Raw genomic sequence first — 7,326 nt, 5'->3', positions numbered from 1 at the left:
AAGCTTAAAAACGCATAAAATGGCAACTTAACACGTAATTCCTAGCATATGACTATAATTTTAATTTCTAACTAATTCAAGACAATAATATATACCAAATAGTGTTTTTTTGGCAAGCTTCATGCAATACAAACCAACTTTGAGCTACTTTATGCACGTAAGTGCCAAAAAGCTTAAAAACGTATAAAATCGCCACTTAACATATAATTTCTAGCATATGACTATGATTTTAAATTCTAACCACTTCACAATTATACCAAATAGTGTTGGCTATCAAGTTTCGTGCAAAAGAAACCAAGTGTGAGCGACTGTATGTGCGAAAGTGCTAAAAAAGCTTTAAAACGCATAAAATCGCAACTTAACACGTAATTTCTAGCATATGAATATGATTTTCAATTCTAACCACTTAGACACAATAATATATACCAAATAGTGTAGAGTACCAAATTTCTTGCAAAACAAACAAGGTTTGAGCTACTTTATGCGCGTAAGTGCCAAAAGTCTAAAAACGCATAAAATCGCAACTTAACACGTAATTTCTACCATATGACTATGATTTTCAATTCTAACCACTTCAACACAATAATATATACCAAATAGTGTTGTGTACCATGTTTCGTGCAAAATAAACCAAGTTTGAGCTACTTTAAGCGCGAAAGTGCTAAAAAAGCTTAAAAACGCATAAAATCGAAACTTAACACGTAATTTCTAGCATATGACTATGATTTTCAATTCTACCCACTTCAACACAATAATATATATCATATAGTGTTTTGTGCCAAGTTTCGTGCAAAACAAACCAAGTTTGAGTTAATTTATGCGCAAAAGTGCAGAAAAAGCTTGAAAACGCATAGTATCACAATTTAACACGTAATTTCTAGCATATGACTATGATTTTCAATTCTAACCACTTCAACACAATAATATAAACCAAATAGTGTTGTTTGCTAAGTTTCGTGCCAAACAAACCAAGTTTGAGCTCTTTTATGCGCGAAAGTGCCAAAAAAACTTTAAAACGCATAAAATCGCAACTTAGCACGTAATTTCTATCATATGACTATGATTTTCATTACTAACCACTTCAATACAATAATGTATTTACCAAATAGTGTTGTGTGCGATGTTTCGTGCAAAACAAACCAAGTTTGAACTACTTTATGCGCGCAAGTGCCAAAAAATACTTAAAAACCCGTAAAATCGCAACTTAACACGTAATTTCTAGCATATGACTATGAGTTTCATTTCTAACCACTTCAACACAATAATATATACAAATAGTGTTGTGTACCAAGTTTCGTGCAAAACAAACCAAGTTTGAGCTACTTTATGTGCGAAAGTGCTAAAAAAACTTTAAAACGCATAAAATCGCAACTTAACACGTAATTTCTAACATATGACTCATTTTCAATTCAAACCACTTCAACAAAATAATATATATCAAATAGTGTTTTGTGCCAAGTTTCGTGCAAAACAAACCAAGTCTGAGCTACTTTATGCGCGAAAGTGCAAAAAAGCTTAAAAACGCAAAAAATCGCAACTTAACACGTAATTTCTAGCATATGACTATGATTTTTAATTCTAACCACTTCAACACAATAATATATACCAAATAATGTTGTGTACCAAGTTTCGTGCAAAACACACGAAGTTTGAGCTACTTTATGCGCGCAAGTGCCAAAAATATTTAAAAACCCGTAAAATCGCAACTTAACACGTAATTTCTAGCATATGACTATTATTTTATATTCTAACCACTTCAACACAATAATATATACCAAATAGTGTTGTGTGCCAAGTTTCGTGCAAAACCAACCAAGTTTGAGCTACTTTATGCCCGAAAGTGCCGAAAAAGCTTTAAAACGCATAAAATTAAAACTTAACACGTAATCTACCATATGACTATGATTTTCAATTCTAACCACTTCAACACAATAATATATACCAAATAGTGTTTTATACCATGTTTCGTGCAAAACAAACCAAGTTTGAGCTACTTTAAGCGCGAAAGTGCTAAAAAAGCTTAAAAACGCATAAAATCGCAACTTAACACGTAATTTCTAGCGTATGACTATAATTTTCAATTCTGCCCACTTAAACACAATAATATATATCATATAGTGTTTTGTGCCAAGTTTCGTGCAAAACAAACTAAGTTTGAGTTAATTTATGCGCAAAAGTGCAGAAAAAGCTTGAAAACGCATAATATCACAATTTAACACATAATTTCTCGCATATGACTATGATTTTCAATTTTAACCACTTCAACACAATAATATAAACCAAACAGTGTTGTTTGCTAAGTTTCGTGCGAAACAAACCAAGTTTGAGCTCTTTTATGCGCGAAAGTGCCAAAAAAGCTTTAAAACGCATAAAATCGCAACTTAGCACATAATTTCTATCATATGTGTTGGAATATGAAGAGATGATCAAATGCAACAAGAGGGGGGGGGGGGGGGGTGAATTGTTGTGATTAGACTTGTGGGAAGTCTATGGGTATAAGAAGAGAGAAACGTGAGAAGAGAATTAGAAAGGGAGAATAGAGAAAGAGAATAAGGCTTAGAGTAGAGAAGCTTTAAGTGAAGCAAACATTGTTTTGTGTAATTATAATTGATTGCCTAAATATTAGGCCAAGAAGGTTTCCACGTAAAATCTTTGTCTCCTTTTTATTTCTTGCTTCTTAAGCTTAAGTTTTGTTTTGTTTGTTAAAATTCCGCAAGTTAGAGCAAAAACGTAGTACAACTCAATACACAACAATTTACCCCAACCTCTTGTTGCATTTGATCATCTCTTCATATTCCAACAATTGGTATCAGAGCTATGTTCCTCATTTAATCAGGAAACCCTGAGAGCAGTATCCTGTTCCCACAGAGATGTTGAAGATGAACGAGCGCATGGAAGAGGGGTACTCCAGACAAAGGCCACCCATGTTTGATGGGAAATTCTATACTTACTGGAAAAATAGAATGAAAATCTTCATAAAGGCCGAAAACTATCAAGTTTGGAGAGTTATTGAAGTTGGAGACTTTGAGGTGACGACCATCAACTCCAATAACGAAGCTATTCCAAAACCAATCACTGAATATGAAAAAGAAGATTTTCAAAAGATGGAGATGAACGCTCTTGCTATCAAATTGCTTCACTGTGGTCTTGGACCCAATGAACACAATCGTATAATGGGTTGCAAAACTGCTAAGCAAATTTGGGACCTGCTGGAAGTTACCCATGAAGGTACTAGTGAAGTGAAGCGTTCCAAGATTGACCTCCTAATGTCCAAATATGAAAGGTTCGTTATGGAACCTAAGGAAAACATCCAAGAGATGTTTACCAGGTTCACAAACATTACTAACGAACTAGTCTCTCATGGTAAGATTATTCCCGTTGATGAACAAGTTAGGAAAATACTGAGAAGTCTTCCACAAGATGAACGTTGGAGAGCTAAGGTCACAGCCATCCAGGAGTCCAAAGATTTCACCAAGTTTAATTTGGAAGAGCTGGCTGGTTCACTCATGACACACGAACTGCATTTGGGAACAGCTGACAGTTCGCGAAACAAAGGACTGGCTCTGGCAGCAGATGATAGTGAAGAATCAGAAGCTGGGGAAGAGGAAGCTGCTATGTTGGCACGTAAATTCAAAAAATTCTTCAGGAACAGCAGATATGGAAATCAAAGGAATAATAAAGAAAAAGGAACTGCTAACATGAAGAAAAATTTTGAATGCCACAAATGTAAAAGTACTGACCACTTCATCAAAGATTGCCCTCTATGGAAGAATGAGAAGGGCAAGGGAAAGACAAGAGAAGCTGGAAGGATGCCTAAACAAGGAAACTTCAGAACTGATTTTCGAAAAGCTATGATCGCAGCTTGGGGTGATAGTAAAAGCGAAGCTGAAACTGAAGCGCCAATAGAGGAAGAAACCGCAAATCTGTGTCTCATGGCATCTCATGAAGAGCCTAAGGAAAAAGAGGTAATGTCTTCTAGTCCATCTCCTAAACAACTGTCTAATTTAAGTAAGAATAAATTAATCAAATTGCTGTTAGAGACACAAGAAAAGTAGAATGAAAAAACAGCTAAGTGTCTCCAAATTGAGAAAGACCTTAACTTAAGTAAAGATCATATCTCATACCTAAATTCCTTTAGGATCGATGTGCAAAGTAGATTTTTTGATTTGCTAGATAAGAATATCATTTTAAAAGAACAATTGGAGAAATTAAAGCAGGATTTCATTATTCTTAACATTGAATTAAATCAAAACAAATTGCTAGGATTAAAATTGGTTGAAAATGATAAAACCACTCATGTGTTTAGCACGGAATTTCAAGAAATAAAATTAAAATTAGAATCATATGAAAAAGAAAATAAGTTTCTAAAAGATCAAATTAACTTAAGAGGAAAAGGAAAAATCAATGAAATTCCCAAATGGATTCTAAATGCTAAAACCAAGAGTAAAGAAGGTCTAGGTTATGTTAAGAATGAAAAAAGAAAAAAGGTCTATGTAGATCTTCCTAGTAGTAAAATCTGTTCCTTTTGTGGTAAAAATGGACACCTAAAATATCAATGTGTAAAAAGGGAACAGCACACTAAAGCAAATGAAACTTATGTCGAATGCATATGGATTGAGAAACATGATTCAAATTTAATCGACAGGGAACCCAAGGCTGACTGGGTTCCTAAAACTAACAATTAGTTTGCTTTACAGGCTCAAGTGAGGGGGAACAACTCATGGTATCTCGATAGTGGGTGTTCCAAGCACATGACGGGTGATAAATCAAGATTTCTCTCACTTGAAGCGTATGATGGGGGAACTGTAACCTTCGGTGATAATATGAAGGGTGAAATAATCGCCAAAGGAAAAGTTGAAAGATCAAGCTCCCATGCTATTGATAATGTATTTTTAGTCGAGAATCTAAAACACAATCTTTTAAGTATTTCTCAATTTTGTGACAAAAGTAACTCTGTTAAGTTTACTTCTGAACGATGTATAATTTCTAGGAACAACACAGGAGACCCTGTACTAGAGGGAATCAGAAAAGGGAACACCTATATGGTGGACCTGGACACTGTTCCCAGAAACAGTCTAACGTGTTTAAGCGTTATAGAAGAAGACCCACTTCTTTGGCACAAGCTTCTAGGTCATGCTAGCTATTCATTGATTAACACCTTAAGATCAAAAGACCTAGTAAGAGGATTACCAGCAATAAAATTCCTCAAAAATGAAATTTGTGATCCTTGTGCTAAAGGAAAACAAGTGCGATCATCATTTAAATCAAAGTTTCTGGTGACTACCTCTAGACCATTAGAATTAATTCATATGGATCTATGTGGACCTATGAGAACACAAAGTCGTAGTGGCAAAAGATATGTGTTTGTCATAGTTGATGATTTTAGTAGATTTACTTGGACCTTATTTTTAGTAAGCAAAGATGAAGCTTTCGATGAGTTTGTATCTTTTGCTAATAAAATACAAAAATCTACCAATAATTTAATTGTTCACATTAGATCGGATCATGGCAAAGAATTTGAAAACTCAAATTTCATGAATTATTGTAATGAACATGGTATAAATCATAATTTTTCCGCTCCTAGAACACCACAAAAAAATGGAGTGGTGGAAAGGAAGAATAGAACCTTAGAAGAAATGGCTTGGACCATGTTGATTGCTAGTGGTCTACCTAGGAATTTTTGGGCCGAGGCCGTCAACACTGCATGCTATATTTTGAATCGTGTACTAATAAGGCCAATCACTTCTAAGACACCCTATGAATTACTCAAAGGTGTTAAACCAAATATTTCCTATTTTCGTGTGTTTGGATGCAAATGTTTTGTTCATGTGAATGGTAAACGAAATATAGGTAAGTTTGATGAAAGAAGTGATGAAGCAGTATTCCTCGGTTATTCATCACATAGCAAAGCTTACAGAGTTTATAATAAGAGAACAATGTGCGTAGAGGAATCTATTCACATAATTTTTGATGAAAATAACTTTTCAACAAGTGAACAGGAAATAAAAAATATCAAAATAGGTCTTACAAATTTAGAAGATGATGAAGATATAAAGGTGCAAGATCAAGGAACAGCAGGTGAACAGTCGATACAAGAAGATGCAGGAGAAACTGACCAAGTCCAGGAACTACCAGCACAACAGGACCAGCAGACTGTTCCCAATCCAGCTGTTCCCGCAGATGAGCAAAATGATCCAGTAGCTGAACAGAATGCCAATCAAGATGTTGAGCCAGAACATGCTACTATTCCCTCAAGAGAATTTGTGCCCAAACCTTGGAAATATCAAAGTTACCATCCTCTTGACATGATTATAAGTGATATGAATAAGGGAACACAAACCAGATCCCAGCTGAGAAACTTTTGTGCTCATTTTGCGTTCCTATCATCACTTGAACCCAAAAATCACGAAGAAGCTCTAAAGGATTCCGAATGGATAATAGCCATGCAAGATGAATTAAATGAATTTGAAAGAAATAAGGTATGGCACTTGGAACCCAAACCAAAACACAAGAAGGTAATTGGTCTGAAATGGGTATTTCGGAATAAGCTAGATGAGCATGGAATAATTGTAAAAAACAAAGCAAGACTCGTGGTCAAAGGGTACAATCAACAAGAAGGTATTGATTATACCGAGACATTTGCTCCGGTAGCAAGGTTAGAGGCCATTAGAATTTTAATTTCTTTTGCTGCATTTATGAATTTTAAACTATATCAAATGGATGTGAAATGTGCTTTCTTAAATGGATTTCTTGATGAAGAAGTGTTTGTTGAACAACCTCCAGGTTTTAAGAATACCTCTTGTCCTGATCATGTCTAGAAGCTTGATAAATCTCTATATGGCTTAAAGCAAGCTCCTAGGCAATGGTATGAAAGACTATCAAAGTTTTTGATACAAAATAACTTTGTTAGAGGAAAAATCGACAAAACCTTGTTCTTTAAGAATAAAGGTTCTCATATTTTGGTTGTTCAAATTTATGTTGATGATATTATTTTTGGTGCTACTAATGACTTATTATGTAAGGAATTTTCTAACCTAATGGGCACAGAATTTGAAATGAGCATGATGGGAGAACTAAATTTCTTCCTTGGTTTACAAATTAAACAAACTGAAAATGGTATTTTTATTCATCAACAAAAATACATAAAAGAACTTCGTAAGAAGTATGGGCTAAACAAAGCTAAAACCAACCATACACCCATGGCTACAAATGTTAGATTAGATGAAGACCTAAAAGGAACTAACATAGATCAAACAATGTATCGAGGCATGATAGGTTCCTTATTATATCTAACTGCAAGTAGACCCGATATTTCATTTAATGTTG

This window comes from Amaranthus tricolor, chromosome 6 (genome assembly GCF_026212465.1).
Source record: "Amaranthus tricolor cultivar Red isolate AtriRed21 chromosome 6, ASM2621246v1, whole genome shotgun sequence".
NCBI classification, from domain to species: Eukaryota; Viridiplantae; Streptophyta; class Magnoliopsida; order Caryophyllales; family Amaranthaceae; genus Amaranthus; species Amaranthus tricolor.
Note: the sequence above shows the minus strand (reverse complement) of the source record.